Source organism: Arachis stenosperma, chromosome 9 (genome assembly GCF_014773155.1).
Source record: "Arachis stenosperma cultivar V10309 chromosome 9, arast.V10309.gnm1.PFL2, whole genome shotgun sequence".
NCBI classification, from domain to species: Eukaryota; Viridiplantae; Streptophyta; class Magnoliopsida; order Fabales; family Fabaceae; genus Arachis; species Arachis stenosperma.
This window is the reverse complement of record NC_080385.1, coordinates 137,903,052-137,912,960: the sequence shown is the minus strand read 5'-3', so window position 1 is coordinate 137,912,960 and position 9,909 is coordinate 137,903,052. Positions and strand designations below refer to the sequence as shown.

Genomic DNA, 9,909 nt, shown 5'->3' with positions numbered 1-9,909 from the left:
TGTATATAGAAAGAAAAAAAAAGAGAAAAAAAAACAAAGAAAAAGAAAAGAAAAAGAAAAAAAACAATATAAAAAAATAGAAAAAAAAGAAAGAAAAAGAAGAAAAAAAGAGAGAGAGGAATAAAAAGGGGACAAAATACCCCAAATCAAAGTATAGCTCAATAAAATCAATGCATAAGTGTTGTGAAATGAAAAGAAAATGCATGAGTATGTGAAAAAGTGAAGAATGGGTAGTTAGGTTAGAACTTAATTGTATAGGATGTCATAGGTTAGGTGGGAAGTCTAAGCTTATCAAAGATTCAAACTTCAAGCCCACTTGACCATATATGCATCCTACCTTGACCCTAGCCCCATTACAACCAAAGAAAAGACCTCATGATACTTGTATGCATGCATGAAATATATGTCGATTGTTAGAAGAAGAACAAATCTTGGAAAGCATGATTAGGGGAGAATTGAGAGACTCAACCCTAAACACTTGAGCGAAGAGAGTGCAAAAACATCCGGTGAGGGTTCGATGCTCAATTATATGTTTTCACCTATGATCAACTTTTCATGCAAGTTTGTAGAAATATTTAATAACTTAAATCAATTGTGGATTAGACTTGTTAGTCCTTAGCCCTTGTGCATATATGCTTCTTGGAAATTAATTTATTTTGACCAAGCAATTGCATTCATTTAGATAGTTGCATATAGGTAGATTGCATTTAGTTAGTTTTTATTGAATAAATGTTGATCCCTTTGCTTTCTCTTGGCTTAAGCATGAGGACATGCTTGGTTTAAGTGTGGGGAGGTTGACAAACCCCAATTTGACGGTTTATCTTGTATTGAATTTAGGGGATTTTATCACCTTTTACCCACATTTATTCAATGAAATAGCATGGTTTTGTATATTCTCCCTTAATTGTGCTTAAGAGTGAAAACATGCTTTTTAGGACTTAAAATAGCTAAATTTAATTCTCCTTGATTCTATTAGATGCCTTGACATGTTTGCTAAGTGATTTCAGATTTAGAAGGTAAAGATTGGATCAAGGGAATGAAGAAAGAAGCATGAAAAGTTGGAGAACTCATGAAGAAATGAAAGAACCGGAAAGCTGTCAAGCCGACCTCTTCGCACTTAAATGACCATAACTTGAGCTACAGAGGTCCAAATGATGCGGTTCTAGTTGGGTTGGAAAGCTAATATCCGGGGCTTCGAAACGATATAAGATTTGTCATGGTTGCTACACGTATGGTAGCGCGCACGCGCCGTTGCTGCCACCTAGTTCACTTAAAGCAACATGTGGCCAGCGATTTTAGAAGCCTTGTGGGCCCAATCCAACTCATTTCTGATGCTATTTAAGTCAAGGATTGAAGGGGAATCAATATACTCTCATACTTTACATGTTAGTTACCATTAGTATAGTTTAGTTTTAGAGTTAGTTTCTAGAGAGAGAAGCTCTCACTTCTCTCTAGAATTAGGATTAGGATTATGTTTAGTTCTTAGATCTAGATTTTAATCTTTGCTTTCTTCCACTTCAACTCTTCAATTCCTTGTAGTTACATTCATCTTCCTCTATTCTTTTGTTGTAATTTCCTTTATGTTGTTCTTATACTTTGTTGTAGATCTACTATTGCTCCTTCCATTTTCTTTCAATTCAATAAGAGGTAATTCATGATAATTGTTCTTCTTTGCTTTTCTATTGTTGATCTCTTGCCTTTGTAGTTAGATCTCCCTTTAATTCTTACAATTTATGTTGTTTACTTCTATTGCACTCTATGTGTTTGTTGAAATGCCTCTTCTAGATTTAGTGTAGATTTTGTTCCTCTTGGCCTAGGTAGAGTAATTAGTGACACTTGAGTCATCTAATTCCTTTGTTGATTGATAATTGGAGAGATTGCTAATTGGTTTGGAGTGCACTAAAGCTAGTCTTTCCTTGGAAGTTGGCTAGAACTTGTGGCTCAAGTCAATTCATCCACTTGACTTTCCTTTATCTAGTAAGGGTTAACTAAGTGGTAGCAATGAACAATTCTCATCACAATTGAGAAGGATAACTAGGATAGGACTTCTAATTTTCATACCTTGCCAAGAGCCTTTTATAGTTATTAGTTTATTTTCATTGCCATTTACTTTCATGCTTGGTGGCGCGAAATTGTGAACAATACTTTTCACAACTCTCATAATCCCCGGTCATGAACTCCAAGAACTTGGTGGTTCAATTCCATGGCATTACACAACTTCGCACAACTAACCAGCAAGTGCACTGGGTCGTCCAAGTAATACCTTACGTGAGTAAGGGTCGATCCCACGGAGATTGTTGCTATGAAGCAAGCTATGGTCATCTTGTAAATCTTAGTCAGGCAAACTCAAATGTATGATGATGATGAACGAAAATAACATAAAAGATAAAGATAGAGATACTTATGTAATTCACTGGTAGGAACTTCAGATAAGCGCATGAAGATGCCTTCCCTTCTGTCTCTCTGCTTTCCTACTGTCTTCATCCAATCCTTCTTACTCCTTTCCATGGCAAGCTTATGCAAGGGTTTCACCGTTGTCAGTGGCTACCTCCCATCCTCTCATTGGAAATGTTCAACGCACCCTGTCACGGCACGGCTATCCATCTGTCGGTTCTCAATCAGGCCGGAATAGAATCCAGTGATTCTTTTGCGTCTGTCACTAACGCCCCGCCCTCAGGAGTTTGAAGCACGTCACAGTCATTCAATCATTGAATCCTACTCAGAATACCACAGACAAGGTTAGACCTTCCGGATTCTCTTGAATGCCGCCATCAGTTCTTGCCTATACCACGAAGACTCTGATCTCACGGAATGGCTGGCTCGTTTGTCAGGCGAGCACTCGGTTGTCAGGCGATCAACCATGCATCATGTTATCAGGAATCCAAGAGATATTCACTAAGCCTCAAATGCTTGTAGAACAAGAGTGGTTGTCAGTCACTTTGTTCATGAGTGAGAATGGTGATGATCCGTGACAATCATCACCTTCATCAAGTTGAAGAACAAGTGATATCTTGGACAAAGAACAAGCGGAATTGAATAGAAGAACAATAGTAATTGCATTAATACTCGAGGTACAGCAGAGCTCCACACCTTAATCTATGGTGTGTAGAAACTCCACCGTTGAAAATACATAAGCATAAGGTCTAGGCATGGCCGAATGGCCAGCCTCCCAATGATCTAAGATAGCATAAAACGAAGATAGCTACCAAAGTCCCCTAATACAATAGTAAAAGGTCCTACTTATAGAAAACTAGTAGCCTAAGGTTTACAGAAATGAGTAAATGACATAAAAATCCACTTCCGGGCCCACTTGGTGTGTGCTTGGGCTGAGCAATGAAGCAAATTTCGTGTAGAGACTCTTCTTGGAGTTAAACGCCAGCTTTCATGCCAGTTTGGGCGTTTAACTCCCATTTGGGTGCCAGTTCCAGCGTTTAACGCTGGGATTTCTTGAGGTGACTTTGAACGCCAGTTTGGGCCATCAAATCTTGGGCAAAGTATAGACTATCATATATTTCTGGAAAGCCCAGGATGTCTACTTTCCAACGCCGTTGAGAGCGCGCCAATTGGGCTTCTGTAGCTCCAGAAAATCCACTTCGAGTGCAGGGAGGTCAGAATCCAACAGCATCTGCAGTCCTTTTCAGTCTCTGAATCAGATTTTTGCTCAGAACCTTCAATTTCAGCCAGAAAATACCTGAAATCACAGAAAAACATACAAACTCATAGTAAAGTCCAGAAAAGTGAATTTTAACTAAAAACTAATAAAAATATACTAAAAACTCAACTAAAACTACCAAAAACATACTAAAAATAATGCCAAAAAGTGTATAAATTATCCACTCATCACAACACCAAACTTAAATTGTTGCTTGTCCTCAAGCAACTGAAAATCAAATAAGATAAAAAGAAGAGAATATGCAATGAATTCCAAAAATATCTATGAAGATCAGTATTAATTAGATGAGCGGGGCTTTTAGCTTTTTGCCTCTGAACAGTTTTGGCATCTCACTCTATCCTTTGGAATTCAGAATGGTTGGCTTCTTTAGGAACTCAGAATCCAGATAGTGTTGTTGATTCTCCTAGTTAAGTATGATGATTCTTGAACACAGCTACTTCATGAGTCTTGGCCGTGGCCCAAAGCACTCTGTCTTCCAGTATTACCACCGGATACATACATGCCACAGACACATAATTGGGTGAACCTTTTCAGATTGTGACTCAACTTTGCTAAAGTCCCCAATTAGAGGTGTCCAGGGTTCTTAAGCACACTCTTTTTGCCTTGGATCACAACTTTATTTCTTTCTTTTTCTTTCTTTTCTTTTTTTTTCGCCCCCTTTTTTTTTGTATTCACTGCTTTTTCTTGCTTCAAGAATCATTTTTAATGATTTTTCAGATCCTCAGTAACATGTCTCCTTTTTCATCATTCTTTCAAGAGCCAACCTTCATGAACCACAAATTCAAGATACATATGCACTGTTTAAGCATACATTCAGAGAACAAGAGTAATGCCACCACATCAAATAATTAAACTATTATAAAATTTAGAATTCATGCAATTCTTTCCTTTTCAATTAAGCACATTTTTATTCAAGAAAGGTGATGGATTCATAGGACATTCATAACTTCAAGGCATAGACACTAAAGACACTAATGATCACAAGACACAAACATGGATAGACATAAGCATAGAATTCGAAAAACAGAAGAATAAAGAACAAGGAAATCAAAGAACGGGTCCACCTTAGTGATGGCGGCTCTTTCTTCCTCTTGAAGATCCTATGGAGTGCTTGAGCTCCTCAATGTCTCTTCCTTGTCTTTGTTGCTCCTCCCTCATGATTCTTTGGTCTTCTCTAATTTCATGGAGGATGATGGAGTGTTCTTGATGCTCCACCCTTAGTTGTCCCATGTTGGAACTCAATTCTCCTAGGGAGGTGTTTACTTGCTCCCAATAGTCTTGTGGAGGAAAGTGCATCCCTTGAGGTATCTCAGGGATTTCATGATGAGAGGGGTCTCTTGTGTGCTCCATCCTTTTCTTGGTGATGGGCTTGTCCTCATCAATGGGGGTGTCTTCTTCTATGTCAACTCCAACTGAATAACAGAGGTGACAAATGAGATGAGGAAAGGCTAGCCTTGCCAAGGTGGAAGACTTGTCCGCCACTTTATAGAGTTCTTGGGCTATAACCTCATGAACTTCCACTTCTTCTCCAATCATGATGCTATGAATCATGATGGCCCGGTCTAGAGTAACTTCGGACCGGTTGCTAGTGGGAATGATTGAGCGTTGGATGAACTCCAACCATCCTCTAGCCACGGGTTTGAGGTCATGCCTTCTCAATTGAACCGGCTTGCCTCTTGAATCTCTCTTCCATTGTGCACCCTCTTCACATATGACTGTGAGGACTTGGTCCAACCTTTGATCAAAGTTGACCCTTCTTGTGTAAGGATGTTCATCTCCTTGCATCATAGGCAAGTTGAACGCTACCCTCACACTTTCCGGACTAAAATCCAAGTATTTCCCCCGAACCATAGTAAGATAATTCTTTGGATCCGGGTTCACACTTTGATCATGGTTCTTGGTGATCCATGCATTGGCATAGAACTCTTGAACCATCAAGATTCCGACTTGTTGAATGGGGTTGGTGAGTACTTCCCAACCTCTTCTTCGGATCTCATGGCGGATCTCCGGATATTCACCCTTTTTGAGTGAAAAGGGGACCTCGGGGATCACCTTCTTCAAGGCCACAACTTCATAGAAGTGGTCTTGATGCACCCTTGAGATGAATCTATCCATCTCCCATGACTCGGAGGTGGAAGCTTTTGCCTTCCCTTTCCTCTTTTTAGAGGTTTCTCCGGCCTTGGATGCCATAAATGGTTATGGAAAACGAAAAAGCAACGCTTTTACCACACCAAACTTAAAATGTTTGCTCGTCCTCGAGCAAAAAAAGAAAGAAGAGAGTAGAAGAAGAAGAAATGAGGGAGAAAGGGAGGGCTATGTATTCGGCCAAAGAAGGGGAGAAGTGGTGTTTACGTTGTGTGAAAATGAAGGAATGAAGAAGGGTATTTATAAGAGAGAGGGGAGATGGAGTTCGGCCATTATGGGTGGGTTTGGGAGGGGAAGTGGTTTGAATTTGAATGGAAGGTTAGGTGGGGTTTTATGAAGGATGGATGTGAGTGGTGAAGAGAAAGATGGGATTTGATAGGTGAAGGGTTTTTGGGGAAGAGGTATTGAGGTGATTGGTGAATGGGGGAAGAAGAGAGAGGGTGGTGGTGGGGTAGGTGGGGGTCCTGTGGGGTCCACAGATCCTGTGGTGTCAAGGAAAAGTCATCCCTGCACCAAATGTTGCTCAAAATCACGTTTTGAGCCATTTCTGGCGTTAAACGCCGGGCTGGTGCCCATTCCTGGCGTTTAACGCCAGGTTCTTGCCCTTTTTTGGCGTTTAACGCCAGTCTGGTGCCCCTTTCTGGCGTTAAACGCCCAGAATGGTGCCAGACTGGGTGTTAAACGCCCAATTGCTAGCCTCACTGGCGTTTAAACGCCAATAAATTCTTCCTCCAGGGTGTGCTGTTTTTCTTCCAATTTTTCATTTTGTTTTTGCTTTTTTCATTGATTTTGTGACTTCTTATGATCATCAACCTACAAAAAAGATAAAATAACAAAAGGAAATAGTTAATTATAAAACATTGGGTTGCCTCCCAACAAGCGCTTCTTTAATGTCATTAGCTTGACAAAGGACTCTCATGGAGCCTCACAGATACTCAGAGCAATGTGGGAACCTCCCAACACCAAACTTAGAGTTTGAATGTGGGGGTTCAACACCAAACTTAGAGTTTGGTTGTGGCCTCCCAACACCAAACTTAGAGTTTGACTGTGGGGGCTCTGTTTGTCTCTGATTTGAGAGAAGCTCTTCATGCTTCTTCTCCATGGTGACAGAGGGATATCCTTGAGCCTTAAACACCAAGGATTTTTCATTCACTTGAATGATCAACTCTCCTCTATCAACATCAATCACAGCCTTTGCTGTGGCTAGGAAGGGTCTGCCAAGGATGATGGATTCATCCATGCACTTCCCAGTCTCTAGGACTATGAAATCAGTAGGGATGTAATGGTCTTCAACTTTCACCAAAACATTCTCTACAAGTCCATGAGCTTGTTTTCTTGAGTTGTCTGCCATCTCTAGTGAGATTCTTGCAGCTTGTACCTCAAAGATCCCTAGCTTCTTCAGTACAGAGAGAGGCATGAGGTTTACACTTGACCCTAAGTCACACAGAGCCTTCTTGAAGGTCATGGTGCCTATGGTGCAAGGTATGGAAAACTTCCCAGGATCTTGTCTCTTTTGAGGTAATTTCTGCCTAGACAAGTTATCCAGTTCTTTGGTGAGCAAAGGAGGTTCATCCTCCCTAGTCTCATTTCCAAATAACTTGTCATTTAGCTTCATGATTGCTCCAAGGTATTTAGCAACTTGCTCTTCAGTGATATACTCATCCTCTTCAGAGGAAGAATACTCATCAGAGCTCATGAAAGGCAGAAGTAAGTCCAATGGAATCTCTATGGTCTCATTTTGAGCCTCAGATTCCCATGGTTCCTCATTGGGGAACTCATAGGAGGTTGGTGCACGCCCATTGAGGTCTTCCTCAGTGGCGCCAACCTCCTCTCTTTCCTCTCCATATTCGGCCACGTTTATGGCTTTGCACTCTCCTTTTGGATTTTCTTCTGTGTTGCTTGGAAGAGTACTTGGAGGGAGTTCAGTAATTTTCTTGCTCAGCTGTCCCACTTGTGCTTCCAAATTCCTAATGGAAGACCTTGTTTCAGTCATGAAACTTTGAGTGGTTTTGATTAGATCAGAGACCATGGTTGCTAAGTCAGAGGGGTTCTGCTTAGAATTCTCTGTCTGTTGCTGAGAAGATGATGGAAAAGGCTTGCCATTGCTAAACCTGTTTCTTCCACCATTATTGTTGTTGAAACCTTGTTGAGGTTTCTCTTGATTCTTCCATGAGAGATTTGGGTGATTTCTCCATGAAGAATTATAGGTGTTTCCATAGGGTTCTCCTAGGTAATTCACCTCTTCCATTGAAGGGTTCTCAGGATCATAAGCTTCTTCCTCAGATGAAGCATCCTTAGTACTGCCAGGTGCATTTTGCATTCCAGACAGACTTTGAGAAATCAAATTAACTTGTTTAGTCAATATCTTATTCTGAGCCAGAATGGCATTCAGAGTATCAATCTCAAGAACTCCTTTCTTCTGACTAGTCCCATTGTTCACAGGATTCCTTTCAGAAGTGTACATGAATTGGTTATTTGCAACCATTTCAATTAGCTCTTGAGCTTCTGTAGGCGTCTTCTTCAAATGAAGAGATCCTCCAGCAGAGCTATCCAAAGACATCTTGGATAGTTCAGAGAGACCATCATAGAAAATACCTATGATGCTCCATTCAGAAAGCATGTCTGAGGGACATTTTCTGATTAATTGTTTGTATCTTTCCCAAGCTTCATAGAGGGATTCTCCATCCTTTTGTCTGAAGGTTTGGACTTCCACTCTAAGCTTACTCCATTTTTGAGGTGGAAAGAACTTTGCCAAGAAGGTATTGACTAGCTTTTCCCAAGAGTCCAGACTATCTTTAGGTTGTGAATCCAACCATATTCTAGCTCTGTCTCTTACAGCAAAAGGGAATAGCATCAGTCTGTAGACCTCAGGGTCTACCCCATTAGTCTTGACTGTGTCACAGATTTGCAAGAATTCAGCTAAAAACTGATGAGGATCTTCCATTGGAAGTCCATGGAACTTGCAATTCTGTTGCATTAGAGAAACTAATTGAGGCTTAAGCTCAAAATTGTTTGCTCCAATGGCAGGGATAGAGATGCTTCTCCCATAGAAGTCGGGAGTAGGTGCAGTAAAGTCACCCAGCACCTTCCTTGCATTGTTGGCATTGTTGTTGTTTTCGGCTGCCATGTGTTCTTCTTCTTTGAAGAATTCGGTCAGGTCCTCAACAGAGAGTTGTGCTTTAGCTTCTCTTAGCTTTCGCTTCAAGGTTCTCTCAGGTTCAGGGTCAGCTTCAACAAGAATGCCTTTGTCTCTGCTCCTGCTCATATGAAAGAGAAGAGAAAAAGAAAATGTGGAATCCTCTATGTCACAGTATAGAGATTCCTTGAGGTGTCAGAGGAAACGAAAAATAGAAGAAGGAGGTAGAAGAATTCGAACTTGATTAGATAGAGTTCGAATTATGCATTAAGAAGGAGTAGTACTCCATAAATAGAAGGATGTGAGAAGGAGGGAAGAGGATTTTCGAAAATTAATTAAAAAGATGTCAAAAACATTTTGAAAATTGATTGATAATTTTCGAAAATTGAAAGTGGAAAAGAAATCAAGTGATTTTTGAAAAAAGATTTTGAAATTAGAAAAAAAAATTTGATTGAAGACTGATTTTGAAAAAGATGTGATTAAAGAGATATGATTGAAAAGATTTGATTTAAAAACAATTTTAAAAGATATGTTTTGAAAACAATTTTTTAAAAGATTTGATTTTGAAAATCAATGACTTGTCTAACAAGAAAAGATATGAATCAAACATTAAACCTTCCTCATCAGAAAAGGCAACATATTTGAGATGTTCAATCAAATCATTAATTGTTAGTAAGTATCTTTGAAAAAGGAAAGAAATTAATTTTGAAAAAGATTTGATTGAAAAATTGATTTGAAAAAGATTTGATTTTGAAAAGATTTTGAAAACTAAAAAAAATTGATTTGAAAAACAAAATCTTCCCCCTTGTGCCATCCTGGCGTTAAACGCCCAGAATGGTATACATTCTGGCGTTTAACGCCCAAAATGCTACCTCTTTGGGCGTTAAACGCCCAACCAGGTACCCTGGCTGGCGTTTAAACGCCAGTCTGTCTTCTTCACTGGGCATTTTTGAAT

General features: G+C 39.8%; 1 non-coding gene across 1 annotated transcript; it reads left to right on the top strand.

Annotated features, from left to right (window-relative positions):
* The first annotated feature begins 8,432 nt into the window (after positions 1-8,432).
* LOC130953025 (small nucleolar RNA R71) lies at positions 8,433-8,540 on the top strand. Its single transcript, XR_009075199.1, has one exon. It is a non-coding gene; the product is annotated as a small nucleolar RNA R71 (small nucleolar RNA).
* The last annotated feature ends 1,369 nt before the right edge of the window (positions 8,541-9,909 follow it).